Here is a 16,415-nt window from a genome sequence, read left to right on the forward strand (position 1 = left end):
CCAAAGCCTGGGGGAGGAGAGCCACAGGCCACAACCCTCTTACACCAGCCAGCGACAGGCTGACAGGTGCACCTGCCGGGCAGAAAAGCACAGGTGTATCAATCCTCTAAGAAAAACCATCAGGGAAACCAGATACTGAATATTTCATCCTTCTGTGACCTGAGCCTGTTTTCATCCGGAAAAACCTGATTGGGGTGGCCTAGGAGGTCAGATGCCTAGACAACAGAAAACTACAACCTACACTAAGAAAAACAAAGCTATGGCCCAGTCAAAGGAACAAACATACACTTCAACTGAGATACAGGAATTTAAACAACTAATGCTAAATCAATTCAAAAAGTTTAGAAAATATTTCGCAAAAGAGATAGAGGCTGTAAAGGAAACATTGGGCATACATAAGGCAGAAATTGAAAGTTCAAAAAAACAACTAGTAGAATCTATGGAAATGAAAGGCACAACACAAGAGACGAAAGACACAATGGAAACATACAACAGCAGATCTCAAGAGGCAGAAGAAAACGCTCAAGAACTGGAGAACGAAACACCTGAAAGACTACAGGCAAAGGAGCAGATGGAGAAAAGAATGAAAAAATATGAGCAATATCTCCGGGGACTTAAGGATGAAACAGTACGAGAATGTAAGTATCATTGGTATCCCAGGAGGAGAAGAGAAGGGAAAAGGGGAAAGGCAATAATAGAGGAAATAATCAATGAAAATTTCCCATCTCTTATGAAAGACATAATATTACAGATCCAAGAAGCGCAGTGTACTCCAAACAGAATAGATCTGAATAGGCCTATGCCAAGACACTTAATAATCAGATTATCAATATCAAAGACAAAGAGAGAATCCTGAAAGCAGCAAGAGAAAAGCAATCCATCACATACAAAGGAAGCTTAATAAGACTATGTGCGGATCTCTCAGCAGAAACCTGGGAGACAAGAAGGAAGTGGTGTGATATATTTAAGATACTGAAAGAGAAAAACCACCAAACAAGAATCCTATATCTAGCAAAGCTGTTCTTCAAATATGAGGGAGAGCTCAAAATATTTTCTGAGAAACAGACAATGAGAGACTTTGTGAACAAGACACCTGCCCTACAGGAAATACTAAAGGGAACACTACAGAGTGATAGGAAAAGACAGGAGTGAGTGGTTTGGAACATAATTTTGGGAGATAGTAGCATAGCAATGTAAGTACACTGAACAAAGATAAGTATGAATACGGTTGAGAGAGGAAGGTTGGGAGCATGTGAGACACCAGAAGAAAGGAGGAAAGATAAAGAATAGGACTGTGTAACTTGGTGAAATCTAGAGTGTTCAACAATTGTGATAAAATGTACAAATATGTTCTTTTACAAGGGAGAACAAGCAAATGTCACCCTTGCAAGGTGTTAAAAATGGGGAGGCATTGGGGGAGGGATGCAATCAATGTAAAATAGAGACTGTAACTAACAGAATCATTGTATTATGCTTCCTTTAATGTAACAAAGGTGATATACCAAGGTAAATGCAGATAAGAGGGGGGGATAGGGGAGGCATGTTAGACACTTGACATTGATGGTGTTGTCTGACTCTGTACTTGGATTTAAGGTTACTTTTCCTTTTGCTACTTCCTAGCTGTCATTTTTTTTTCCTCTTTCTTTTGCCTCTCTACCTTCTTTGACTCTCACTCCTGCCTTGTGGAAGAAATGTAGATGCCCTTATATAGATAGTGGTGAAGGTGGTGAACACATAAATATGTGACCATATAGAGAACCATTGATTGTTTACTTAGGATGGAATGTATGGTGTGTGAACAAAACCATCTTAAAAAAAAATGGGTTGATGACAAAACCTCAAGGGCAATATACTGAGTGAAATAAGCCACACACATAAGGGCAAATATTGTAGGGTCCCACTGATAAGAACTAATCATAATATTTAAACTCATAGACATGAAATATAAGGTACCAAAATATAGGATGAGGCTTAAGAATGGGGAGCAGTTGCTTAGTATGAGCAGAATGTTCAATTAGGATGAACTTAAATGTTTGGAAATGAATAGAGGTGTCTGTAGCAAGGTGTGAGAATAACTAACAGTGCCGAATGGTGCGTGAATGAGGTGGAAAGGGGAAGCTCAGAGTCATATATGTCACCAGAAGGAAAGTTGGAGGTCAAAAGATGGGAATGTATAAAACTGAATCCTATGGTGGGCAATGTCCATGATTAACTGTACAAATATTAGAAAACTCTTCCATGACCCAGAACAAATGTATGACAATACAACTAGAAGTTAATAACAGAGGAGAATATAGGGAAGAAATATATACCTATTGCAAACTATATACTACAGTTAGTAGTATTTCAACATTCTTTCATAAACAGTAACAAATGTACTATACCAACACTACGAGTTAACAATTGAGGGGGGTTGGTTAGGGATATGGGAGGATTCGAGTTTCCTTTTCTTTTTTTTCCTTCTTTCATCTTTCACTTTATTTCTTGTCTGGAGTAATGAAAAGGTTCTAAAAATTGAACAAAAATTAAGTGCGGTGATAGATGTACAGCTGTATGAGGGTACCAGGGGCAACTGATTGTACACTTTGGATCTTTGGATAATTGTATGGTATCTGAACAATCCCAATAAAATTTAAAAAGAAAGAAAAAAATTAAGATATGTACATTGTTTTTTTTAGATAATGCTATTGCACATTTAATAGACTATAGCATGGTGTAAACATAACTTTTATATGAACTGGGAAACCACTTAGAGAAACTTTGTGCAAGTTCCCAAAGTGTTTTTTCAAGAGAATTATGTAATTTTGATGGATTGCTGGGTAGCCCCAGTGGTCTCAAGTAGAACAGATTTGCTCTTCTTAGTCTATTTTTTCTCCATTTGATTTTATTTCCTCATTCTTTGTATGGAACAAAGAATTAGAATAAAACAAATAGCCCTCAAGTTGAAACTAATATAGGAAAAAAAAAAATTGGTTCCAAATAAGGAAACAGTACAAAGCCTACTTATACAGCTCCTTTTGTAGCTCTAACCCTATACAGGTAAATTCCTTAATTAAATCAAACAGAAACTGAAAGGACTTCTACAATTTTATCTAGTCTTACCAATAATTATACATAAATAGGAACATTTCCACAACCACACAAATGGAAGGATAAAAACATTAATATCTAGATTATAAAAATCCTAGCATTATAAAACTAGAATAAAAGATGTCATTCCAAGAGTTTTTATGTATTACTTTGTACTTTGAAGACATCCTTTCACTAAGAAAGTAAGAAATGTGAGTGGTGGTGTGGAGCGCTGGCATTTTTGAGAAGTTTGGTGGTGACTGTCCTCTCCAGGAGGGGGTGACAGAGAGATGCTGCCATGGAACTGGGCTCCCTAGTATCAGTGGGGATGATGGATTTTAGAATGGCAGAAGCTAGTTGGCAGCACTTAATTCTCAGATACAAGGAGGACATATTATCGTAAAGAACAGCAAAGCTGGAAGCGCAACCACAGTGCTTTGACCAAAATGGATTAGCGGTGATGGTTAACAGATCACAGACAAAAGACTAGGATGTTGCTTGACTTGTTAAGAAAGAAAGACAAGAAAGAAGACAGAAAGAAAGAGAAAGAAAGAAAGAGGAAGGGAGGGAAGGAAGGAAGGAAGGGAAGGAAGGAAGGAAGGTGGGCTAGTATCAGCCACATTATAAATGTAGTCCCTCAGTTCCCAGATCTAAATCAGTTCACAAACCAGAAAGACACATTGGAAGAAAGGCTAGATCTCTTTGACAATGGACACTGCAATGCCACTGTACTAAAACATTCTCTGATCCTTACCCAAGAGAACTGTGGAAATTTGTCAGGATAATTGTATATTTATTGTGATTATTAATATGATTGGGTTTAAATCTCACATCTTGCTATTTGTTTCCTATTCATCCCATCCATTCTCTCTTCCTTCTTTTCCTGTCTGTTTCGAATTATTTTTTAGTGTTCCTTAATCTCCACTATTGGCTTATAAACTATCCTATCCTATCTTCTCCTTCCATCCTTCGTTCCTTCTTCCCTCCTGGTCCCCCCTCCTTTTCTTTATTTTCTAGGGGCTGCTATAGTGGTTTTTTTTTTTTTTTTTCATTTTTATTGCGATATATTCACATACCATGCAGTGATACAAAGCATACATTCAATTGTTCACAGTACCATTATATAGTTGTGCATTCATCACCAAAATTAATTTTTGAACAATTTCATTACCACAGACACAAAAATAATAAGAATAAAAATTAAAGTAAAAAAGAACAATTGAAGTAAAAAAGAACACTGGGTGTTTTTCTTTTTTTTTTGCTCCCATTTTTCTACTCATTCATCCATACACTGGACAAATGGGAGTGTGGTCCCTATGGCTTTCCCAATCACATTGTCACCCCTCATAAGCTACATTTTTATACAATCGTCTTCAAGATTCAAGGGTTCTGGGTTGTAGTTTGATAGTTTCAGGTATTTACTGCTAGCTTTTCCAATTCATTAGAACCTAAACAGGGTTGTCTACATTGAGCTTAAGAGTGCCCACCGGAGTGACCTCTCGGCTCCTTTTGGAATCTCTCAGCCACTGAAGCTTTATTTCATGTTCATGCTTCCTTCTACTTTCTAGAACACACGGGGTATATTTATAGGAGCCATTTTAATATCCTTCTCTGCTTATGGTTATTCATTTTCATGACTGGGAGATTTTTCTCCTAATTACTGACTTTTCTCCTGGTCATGGGTCCTGCTTCTTTTCATGCCTGGTAATTTTTGATTGGGTAGGTACTACATATTTTGACTGTTACATTGTAGGGTGCTGGATTTTGTTGTGTTTCCTTAAATATTGTTGGCTTTTGTTTTGGTGTGTAGTTAAGTAACTTGGAAACAATTTGATCCCTTTGATACCTGCTTTTAAAATTTGTTACCACAGGTCCAAGGCATTAAGCCTAGGGCTAATGTGGCCCCACTAACAATAAAAACCCTTCTAAGGACTCTACCTGATATTTCATGCATTAGAAGGTTTCCCACTCTGGCTGGTAGGAACACTAACCATTTGCAGCCCTGTGTAAGGTGTGGAGATTATTTTACTTTCTCTTTCCAGTAACTCTTTTTCCAGCCTAGAGAAGTATCTTCACATGCAGGCACAAATCAGCACACATTCAAAGACTTAAGAGAATCCCTCTGTGGATTGCGAGAGCTCTTTATCTGTGAAGCCTCCTCTACTCTGATGCTTTGTTCCACAAATTCTAGCTTCCTTGGCTTCTAAGAACTCCAAACTCTGTCTTGGCAACCATGTGAAACCACTGAGCTCTGTTTAGGTTGCCTCTCCTTATGCTGAAGCCTGGAAACTCATTCCAAGCAGTAAGCAAGGGTAATTATAGGGCTCATCTCACATATTTCCTTTTTCTCAGGAATCCCTCTCCTGTGCTGTTTATTGCCCAATGTCTGAAAACTATTATTTCATATATTTTGCCCAGTTTTCTACTTGTTTAACACAGGAGGATAAATCTGGTACCTGTTACTGTAATATGGCCAGAATTGGAAGTCTGGTTTTGGGGAAAGAAGTCTGAACTGTCACTGATAATCAAACACCATTATGGTCTTTTGATTAGAATAGGAGCTATAGAGACCAGGTGATAAATGGAATTTTGGCCAGTGTTTTTATAGTGCATCCAATGGTTCATTCATTCATGCTTATTTCCTCAGTCCCCATATGAATAACTGGGATAGAAATACCTAGAAGGTGGCAAAACCCTCACAATATTTTCAGAACTTGTCAGTAATGTCTGGGAATAGCTAAGTGGCAACCCTTGAAACTACCTCTTCCTCACCCCCAAGCAAAGATTGTAAACAAAAGCAATTCCATATTGCAGGTGCAACTGGATATTAGCTTCACCATCAACGACTTGAAGGATGCAGAGGTAATGGTCCCCATAATATGCCTGTTCAAAATCCAGTTGATCATGATAGATAGGTTGGTGGTAGCCCCCAATTACAGTTCCTGGATAGGATGCAGAGTTTTTACTAGGGTAAGTCAACATGACCTGTAGCACTTGAAATCTGTCACCCATGATTTGGTGAATGCCTTTTTTTTTTTTTTTTTTTTAATCATCATTTTATTGAGATATATTCACATACCACGCAGTCATACAAAACAAATTGTACTTTCGATTGTTTACAGTACCATTACATAGTTGTACATTCATCACCTAAATCAATCCCTGACACCTTCATTAGCACACACACAAAAATAACAAGAATAATAATTAGAGTGAAAAAGAGCAATTGAAGTAAAAAAGAACACTGGGTACCTTTGTCTGTTTGTTTCCTTCCCCTACTTTTCTACACATCCATCCATAAACTAGACAAAGTGGAGTTTGGTCCTTATGGCATTCCCAATCCCACTGTCACCCCTCATAAGCTACATTTTTATACAACTGTCTTCGAGATTCATGGGTTCTGGGTTGTAGTTTAACAGTTTCAGGTATCCACCACCAGCTACCCCAATTCTTTAGAACCTAAAAAAGGTTGTCTAAAGTGTGCGTAAGAGTGCCCACCAGAGTGATCTCTCGGCTCGTTTTGGAATCTCTCTGCCACTGAAGCTTATTTCATTTCCTTTCACATCCCCCTTTTGGTCAAGAAGATGTTCTCCATCCCACGATGCCGGGTCTACATTCCTCCCCGGGAGTCATATTCCACGTTGCCAGGGAGATTCACTTCCCTGGGTGTCTGATCCCACGTAGGGGGGAGGGCAGTGATTTCACCTTTCAAGTTGGCTTAGCCAGAGAGAGAGGGCCACATCTGAGCAACAAAGAGGCATTCAGGAGGAGACTCTTAGGCACAAATACAGGGAGGCCTAGCCTCTCCTTTGCAGCAACCGTCTTCCCAAGGGTAAAACTTATGGTAGAGGGCTCAACCCATCAAACCACCAGTCCCCTATGTCTGTGGTCATGTTAGCAACCATGGAGGTGGGGTAGGCGAATACCCCTGCATTCTCCACAGGCTCCTCAAGGGGGCATGACATCTTTTTTTTTTTTTTTTTCCTTGTTTGTCTTTTTTCTTTTTTTTTTTTTTTAACTTTCCCTTTTTTAAATCAACTGTATGAAAAAAAAAAGTTAAAAAGAAAACAAACATACAATAAAAGAACATTTCAAAGAGACCATAACAAGGGAGTAAGAAAAAGACAACTAACCTAAGATAACTGCTTAACTTCCAACATGTTCCTACTTTACCCCAAGAAAGTTACATAATATAGCAACATTTCAGTGAACTTGTTCCTACTACATCCATCAGAAATTAACAGACCATAGTCATTTCTGCGCATCCCCAGAACGTTAAATAGCTTATCTGTTCTTCTTGGATTATTGTTCCCCCTTCCTTAATTGCTCTCTACTGCTAGTTCCCCTACATTCTACATTATAAACCATTTGTTTTACATTTTTCAAAGTTCACATTAGTGGTAGCATATAATATTTCTCTTTTTGTGCCTGGCTTATTTCGCTCAGCATTATGTCTTCAAGGTTCATCCATGTTGTCATATGTTTCACCAGATCGTTCCTTCTTACTGCCGCGTAGTATTCCATCGTGTGTATATATCACATTTTATTTATCCACTCATCTGTTGAAGGACATTTGGGTTGTTTCCATCTCTTGGCAATTGTGAATAATGCTGCTATGAACATTGGCGTGCAGATATCTGTTTGTGTCACTGCTTTCCGATCTTCCGGGTATATACCGAGAAGTGCAATCGCTGGATCGAATGGTAGCTCTATATCTAGTTTTCTAAGGAACTGCCAGACTGACTTCCAGAGTGGCTGAACCATTATACAGTCCCACCAACAATGAATAAGAGTTCCAATTTCTCCACATCCCCTCCAGCATTTGTAGTTTCCTCTTTGTTTAATGGCAGCCATTCTAATTGGTGTTAGATGGTATCTCATTGTGGTCTTAATTTGCATCTCTCTAATAGCTAGTGAAGCTGAACATTTTTTCATGTGTTTCTTGGCCATTTGTATTTCCTCTTCAGAGAACTGTCTTTTCATATCTTTTGCCCATTTTATAATTGGGCTGTCTGTACTATTGTCATTGAGTTGTAGGATTTCTTTGTATATGCAAGATATCAGTCTTTTGTCAGATACATGGTTTCCAAAAATTTTTTCCCATTGAGTTGGCTGCCTCTTTACCTTTTTGAGAAATTCCTTTGAGGTGCAGAAACTTCTAAGCTTGAGGAGTTCCCATTTATCTATTTTCTCTTTTGTTGCTTGTGCTTTGGGTGTAAAGTCTAGGAAGTGGCCTCCTAATACAAGGTCTTGAAGATGTTTTCCTACATTATCTTCTAGGAGTTTTATGGTACTTTCTTTTATATTGAGATCTTTGGTCCATTTTGAGTTAATTTTTGTGTAGGGGGTGAGGTAGGGGTCCTCTTTCATTCTTTTGGATATGGATATCCAACTCTCCCAGCCCCATTTGTTGAAAAGACCATTATGGCTCAGTTCGGTGACTTTGGGGGCCTTATCAAAGATCAGTCGGCCATAGATCTGAGGGTCTATCTCTGAATTCTCAATTCGATTCCATTGATCTATATGTCTGTCTTTGTGCCAGTACCATGCTGTTTTGGCAACTGTGGCTTTATAATAAGCTTCAAAGTCAGGGAGTGTAAGTCCTCCCACTTCGTTTTTCTTTTTTAGAGTGTCTTTAGCAATTCGAGGCATCTTCCCTTTCCAAATAAATTTGATAACTAGCTTTTCCAAGTCTGCAAAGTAGGTTGTTGGAATTTTGATTGGGATTGCATTGAATCTGTAGATGAGTTTGGGTAGAATTGACATCTTAATGACATTTAGCCTTCCTATCCATGAACATGGAATATTTTTCCATCTTTTAAGGTCCCCTTCTATTTCTTTTAGTAGAGTTATGTAGTTTTCTTTGTATAGGTCTTTTACATCTTTGGTTAAGTTTATTCCTAGGTACTTGATTTTTTTAGTTGCTATTGAAAACGGTATCTTTTTCTTGAGTGTCTCTTCAGTTTGTTCATTTCTAGCATATAGAAACATTATTGACTTATGTGCATTAATCTTGTATCCCGCTACTTTGCTAAATTTGTTTATTAGCTCTAGTAGGTGTATCGTCGATTTCTCAGGGTTTTCTAGATATAAGATCATATCATCTGCAAACAATGACAGTTTTACTTCTTCTTTTCCAATTTGGATGCCTTTTATTTCTTTGTCTTGCCGGATTGCCCTGGCTAGCACTTCCAGCACAATGTTGAATAACAGTGGTGACAGCGGGCATCCTTGTCTTGTTCCTGATCTTAGAGGGAAGGCTTTCAGTCTCTCACCATTGAGTACTATGCTGGCTGTGGGTTTTTCAGATATGCTCTTTATCATGTTGAGGAAGTTTCCTTCAATTCCTACCTTTTGAAGTGTTTTTATCAAAAAGGGATGTTGGATTTTGTCAAATGCTTTTTCAGCATCTATTGAGATGATCAATTGATTTTTCCCTTTCGAGTTTTTAATGTGTTGTAATACATTGATTGTTTTTCTGATGTTGAACCATCCTTGCATGCCTGGAATGAACCCCACTTGGTCATGGTGTATGATTTTTTTAATGTGTCTTTGGATTCGATTTGCAAGTATTTTGTTGAGGATTTTTGCATCTATATTCATTAGGGAGATTGGCCGGTAGTTTTCCTTTTTTGTAGCATCTTTGCCTGGTTTTGGTATTAGATTGATGTTAGCTTCATAAAATGAGTTAGGTAGTGTTCCATTTTCTTCAATGTTTTGAAAGAGTTTGAGTAAGATTGGTGTCAGTTCTTTCTGGAAAGTTTGGTAGAATTCCCCTGTGAAGCCATCTGGCCCTGGGCATTTATTTGTGGGAAGATTTTTGATGACTGATTGGATCTCTTTGCTTGTGATGGGTTGGTTGAGGTCTTCTATTTCTTCTCTGGTCAGTCTAGGTTGTTCATATGTTTCCAGGAAATTGTCCATTTCCTCTACATTATCCAGTTTGTTGCCATACAGTTGTTCATAATATCCTCTTATAATTTTTTTAATTTCTTCAGGATCTGCAGTTATGTCACCTTTTTCATTCATTATTTTGTTTATATGGGTCTTCTCTCTTTTTGATTTTGTCAGTCTAGCTAGGGGCTTGTCAATCTTGTTGATCTTCTCAAAGAACCAACTTTTGGTGATATTTATCCTCTCTATTGTTTTTTTGTTCTCTATGTCATTTATTTCTGCTTTAATCCTTGTTATTTCTTTTCTTGTACTTGGTTTAGGATTGGCTTGCTGTTTATTTTCTAGCTTCTTCAGTTGACCCATTAGTTCTTTGATTTTGGCTCTTTCTTCCTTTTTAATATATGCGCTTAGTGCTATAAATTTCCCCCTTAGCACTACTTTTGCTGCATCCCATAGGTTTTGGTATGTTGTGTTCTCATTTTCATTCGTCTCTATATATTTAGCAATTTCTCTTGCTATTTCTTCTTTAACCCACTGATTGTTTAGGAGTGTGTTGTTTAACCTCCAGGTATTTGTGAATTTTCTAAGTCTCTGATGGTTATTGACTTCTAATTGTATTCCATTGTGGTCAGAGAATGTGCTTTGAATAATTTCAATCTTTTTAAATTTATTGAGGCTTGTTTTATGTCCCAGCATATGATCTATTCTGGAGAAAGTTCCGTGAGCACTAGAAAAGTATGTGTATCCTGGTGATTTGGGATGTAATGTCCTGTAGATGTCTGTTAAATCTAATTCATTTATCAGATTGTTTAGGTTTTCAATTTCCTTATTGGTCTTCTGTCTGGTTGATCTATCTATAGGAGAGAGTGATGTGTTGAAGTCTCCCACAATTATTGTGGAAACATCAATTGCTTCCTTTAGTTTTGCCAGTGTTTCTCTCATGTATTTTGTGGCACCTTGATTGGGTGCATAGACATTTTTTTTTTTTTTTTTTTTGTCTTTAGAGTTTGTGTATTTTTTATCATGTAGGAAGTAAATAGTGGAGTTATAGTTCAAAAATTATTGACTTCTATCTATATTCCACTGTGTTTGGAGAATGTCCTTTGAGTATATTCAATTTTTTTTTTTTTTTTTAATTTCTTGAGGCTTGTTTTATGTCCCATTTTATGGTCCCTTTTGGAGAAAGATCTGTGATCACTAGAGAAAAATGAGCGTCCCGGTGACCTGGGATGCAAGGCACCATACATGTCTGTTAAAATTCTCTATATCTCTTTCTCCTTTCCCCGTCCCTCCTCCAGCAGGGCTCCCCTCAGAATCCGAAGTAGGGCAGGTCCCTCACCGGCAAAGTCTCTCAGCATTTGTTTGCCTGTGAAAAATTGAAGCTCTCCCTCAAATTTGAAGGAGAGTTTTGCTGGATAAAGTATTCTTGGCTGGAAATTCCTCTCTCTCAGAATTTTAAATATGTCATGCCACTGCCTTCTCGCCTCCATAGTGGCCACCGAGCAGTCACTACTCAGTCTTACATTGTTTCCTTCGTATGTGGTGAATTGCCCCCCTCCCGCTGCTTCCAGAACCCGCTCCCTCTCCTCAGCACCCGAGAGTCTGATCAGAATATGTCTTGGGGTGGGTTTACTTGGATCCATTCTACCTGGAGTTCGCTGGGCATCCATGCCCCGTGTGTTTATATTGTGTAGAAGGTTGGGGAAGTTTTCCCCAACAATTTCTTTGAACACTCTTTCCAGACCTCCACCCTTCTCCTCCCCTTCTGGGACACCAACGAGTCCCAAGTTTGGACGTTTTATTTTATCTATCGTATCCCTGAGATCCATTGCGATTCCTTCCATTTTTTTCTCCATTCTTTCTTCTGTTCCTCGGGTGCATAGACATTTACGATTGTTATTTCTTCTTGCTGAATTGCCCCTTTTATTAGTATGTAGTGGCCTTCTTTGTCTCTCAAAACATCCCTGCATTTGAAGTCTATTTTATCTGAGATTAATATTGCTACACCTGCTTTCTTTTGGCTGTAGCTTGCATGAAATATTTTTTTCCATCCTTTCACTTTCAGTTTCTTTGTGTCCCTGTGTCTAAGATGAGTCTCTTGTATGCAACATATTGATGGTTCATTTTTTTTGATCCATTCTGCGAATCTATATCTTTTAATTGGGGAGTTTAATCCATTTACATTCAACGTTAAAACCGTGAAGGCATTTCTTGAATCGGCCATCTTATCCTTTGGTTTATGTTTGCCATATTTTTCCCTCTCTCTCTTAATATCCTTTATTGTACCCATACCGAATCTCTTTAGTACTGAACCTTTCTCCAAGTCTCTCTGTCCTGTCTTTGTTTCTCTGTCTGTAGGGCTCCCTTTAGTATCTCCAGTAGGGCAGGTCTCTTGTTAGCAAATTCTCTCAGCATTTCTTTGTCTGTGAAAAATTTAAGCTCTCCCTCAAATTTGAAGGAGAGCTTTGCTGGATAAAGTATTCTTGGCTGGAAATTCCTCTCACTCAGAATTTTAAATATATCGTGCCACTGCCTTCTTGCCTCCATGGTGGCTGCTGAGTAGTCACTACTTAGTCTTATGCTGTTTCCTTTGTATGTGGTGAATTGCTTTTCTCTTGCTGCTTTCAGAACTTGCTCCTTCTCTTCTATGTTTGACAGTGTGATCAGTATATGTCTCGGAGTGGGTTTTTTTGGATTTATTCTATTTGGAGTTCGCTGAGCATTTATGATTTGTGTATTTATGTTGTTTAGAAGATTTGGGAAGTTTTCCCCAACAATTTCTTTGAATACTCTTCCTAGACCTTTACCCTTTTCTTCCCCTTCTGGGACACCAATGAGTCTTATATTTGGACGTTTCATATTATCTATCATATTCCTGAGGTCCATTTCGATTTTTTCAATTTGTTTCCCCATTCTTTCTTTTATCTTTCATTTTCCATTCTGTCATCTTCCAGGTCACTGATTCGTTGTTCAACTTCCTCTAGTCTTGTACAATGAGTGTCCAGAATCTTTTTAATTTGGTCAACAGTTTCTTTAATTTCCATAAGATCATCCATTTTTTTATTTAGTCTTGCAATGTCTTCTTTATGCTCTTCTAGGGTCTTCTTTATTTCCTTCATATCCCGTACTATGGTCTCATTGTTCATCTTTAGTTCTTTGAGTAGCTGCTCTAGGTGCTGTGTCTCTTCTGGTCTTCTGATTTGGGTGCTTGGGCTTGGGTTATCCATATCGTCTGGTTTTTTCATATGCTTTATAATTTTCTGTTGTTTTTGGCCTCGTGGCATTTGCTGAACTTGATAGGGTTCTTTTAGGGTTTGTAGACCTATTGAAGTCCTTATCTCTAATTTATCAGATCTACAGCTTCGTGGAGTACACTTTCTCTAACTAACCAGCAGGTGGCGTCCACGAGCCACGTGTTCTCCACAAGCCAGATCTCCCCTGCTTAGCCTTTTTGGTGAGTGGGGGAGTGAGTCTTGTGGGGCCCAATTGGTGTACCAAGCTTGCGTGTGTAGTTGGTGTTGCCTGCCCTGTATGTGGGGCGTGTTTCTGGGCAGTCGGGGAGGGGGGGGTGGCCCTAACAATCAAATCTCCCTGATGATCCTAGAGTTTTAAAGCTGCTGCAATAGTCTAATCCTTCAGTTCAGTCCTGCCACAGTTTGTCTCTGCCACTGACCCACAAGTCTTTGGTATTGGCGTATGGCTCCTGAGACTTGCAAGTGGGCCCCTCTTCCAGGCTGTGCACCCCGGGTCCTCTGTTGAGGGATGACTGTGCTATGTCACAGGTGAGTGCCGTCCCCCCAGGGCAGTTCTGGGCTGCTGGGTTGTGTAGGGAGGCTCCCAGTCTGCTCAAATGATGGCTGAATGGGGCTTTGTTAATTCACACTGCTCCACCTTCCCAGCTCTGGGACATTCAGCTGAGGTTGCAGGGAAGGCTAATGTCCACGCCCAGTTTTGTGGTGTGTGCCTGTTATTTGAAGCACTTCCGTCACACTGGGTTGTCTGAGGCAGCTCTGGGCTATGGGGCTGGCGATGGGCAGGAGTGTTTCCTGTCCACCAGGATGGTGGCTGTGAGCGGACACCCCCCTTTTCTTGGGAAGTTGTGTTGTTTAGTGAATTTTCTCAGCCACTGGATTATTGCTTTTTGTCTCAGAGCTCTCTTAGTTCTGCTCTTGACTTGACGTGCCCAAATTGCAATTCTTTGAAGCTTTCTGTATTGGGCTTCTTAGAGTAATTGTTTTAGAAAAAGAAAAAAGGATTTAAAAAAAACAAAAACAAAAACGGCCCTCCTCAGAGATCTAATGGGTTATTGAAATGCTAATAGACAAAGCAACCAGGGCCATTAAGGAAAGGTGCACAGGGCAGAGAGATCAGCTTTGCTTCTGGATTTGCATATGCGCCTCAAGGCCTGAGCTCCGCCCTTCCCCTTTCTGTGTTCACCAGAACTCCAAAAATCCTCTGCTTTTATTTTGGAGTTTTTCGTGTTGTTTTTTTTCTATGCCTGTCTCTTCTCTGCTGGGCTGGCTGCTCTCAGAGTCTCTGGTGTCTGGTCTCAGTCTATCTATGGTTGGAGTTTGAATCAGTACAATGAGTTTCTGATAAGAGCAGCCACTGCAGTTCTCCCTTCTCCTTCCCGGAGCTGACAGCCCCTCCTCCCCCGGGACTGAGCCTGGCAGGGAGGGGCGCGGGTCCCCTGGCCACAAAAACTTACAGATTTCGCTGATCTCAGCAGTTCCACGTTTTCATGAGTGTTGTATGAAGTATGCCCAAAGACAGATTGCTCTGTGGTGTCCAGTCCACGCAGTTCCTGGCTTTTTACCTACTTTCCTGGAGGAGTAACTAAAACTTACAGCTCACCAGTCTGCCATCTTGCCCCGCCTCCGAATGCCTTTTTCTTACTGCTGATCATTGAGGAGGATCAACACAGTTGCTCATCACTTGAGAAGGACAACAGTATACACACTATCATGCCCTGGGCTATGCTAACTCCCTATTCTCTGACATAACATAGTCTCCAGGGATCTTGATTGTCTTGACATTCCTCAGAATGTAACATTTGTCCATGATATTTATGACATCATTCTAACTGGACCTAGTGAGCATGAAATGCAAGTAGCCTAGATAAGTGCTTCTCAAACTTTAATGTGTGCATGAGTTACCTAGGGATATTTTTAAAATGAAGACTCTGTTTTAATGGGTGTGCCATGGGGCCTGAAGTTCTGCATTTCTAACAAGTAGCCAGATGATAATGATGCTGTTGGACCACGAAACACAGTTTTAATAACAAGACTTTAGATGTCCCAGTAAGATACAATTGAGCCTAAGGGTGGGAAATGTGAGGGCTACTAACTACATCAGTGAAGTTTTAAGAGGTCCAGGGAACTGGAGAATGACAGGATATTCACTCTAGATAAAGAAAAAAATTGTTTTACTTTGCATGTCTTCCTACCAAAAAGAGGCTCAGTGATCAGTAGATCTCTTTGGATTTGGGGTCAGCAAACACTGTACTTGGGAATACTTATCCAATCTATTTGTTGGATGATCCAAAAGACTACCAATTTTGAAAAGAGCTTCAAGTGACAGAAGGCTCTGTAGCAAGTTCAAACTCTGTAGCAAGGGACAAACTTCTGCGCTGCTTAGGCCACATGACCCAGTAGATCCTTTGTTGGTAGGATTAATTGCAGTGAATAAGGATGTCATGTGAAGTCTTTGCCAACCCCCAAAAAGACAGTCCTATGCAGACTCCTAGAGCACTGGAGTCAGGCCATACCTTCTGGGACAAAGAACTACTCTCCTAGGAGGTGGGGGAAGATGGCAGATTGGTGAGCTGTATGTTTTAGTTACTCCTCCAGGAAAGTAGGTAGAAAGCCCAGGAACTGCATGGACTGGACACCACAGAGCAATTTGACTTTGGGCATACTTCATACAACACTCATGAACATGTCAAACTGCTGAGATCAGCGAAATCTGTAAGTTTTTGTGGCCAGGGGACCTGCGCTTCTCCCTGACAGGCTCAGTACCGTGGGAGGAGGGGCTGTCAGCGCTGGGAAGGAGAAGGGAGAACTGCAGTGGCAGCTCTTATCGGAAACTCATTCTACTGATCCAAACTCCAACCATGGATAGACTGAGACCAGACACCAGAGAATCTGAGAGCAGCCAGCCCAGCAGAGAGGAGACAGGCATAGCAAAAAACAGCAAGAAAAACTCCAAAATAAAAGCGGAGGATTTTTGGAGTTCTGGTGAACATAAAAAGGGGAAGGGCAGAGCTCAGGCCCTGAGGCTCATATGCAAATCCCGGAGAAAAACTGATCTCTGTGCCCCCTGGATCTTTCCTTAATGGCCCTAATTGCTTTGTCTCTTAGCATTTCAATAACCCATTAGATCTGCGAGGAGGGCTTTTTTTTTTTTTTTTTTTTTTAATCTTTTTTGTTTTCTGTTTCTAAAACAAGTACTCT

General features: G+C 39.7%; 1 protein-coding gene across 1 annotated transcript in view; it reads right to left on the minus strand.

Annotated features, from left to right (window-relative positions):
- The window catches only part of TANC2 (tetratricopeptide repeat, ankyrin repeat and coiled-coil containing 2), a 553,793-nt gene that overhangs the window by 180,561 nt on the left and 356,817 nt on the right, over positions 1-16,415 (minus strand).

This window comes from Choloepus didactylus, chromosome 18, assembly GCF_015220235.1.
Source record: "Choloepus didactylus isolate mChoDid1 chromosome 18, mChoDid1.pri, whole genome shotgun sequence".
NCBI classification, from domain to species: domain Eukaryota; kingdom Metazoa; phylum Chordata; class Mammalia; order Pilosa; family Megalonychidae; genus Choloepus; species Choloepus didactylus.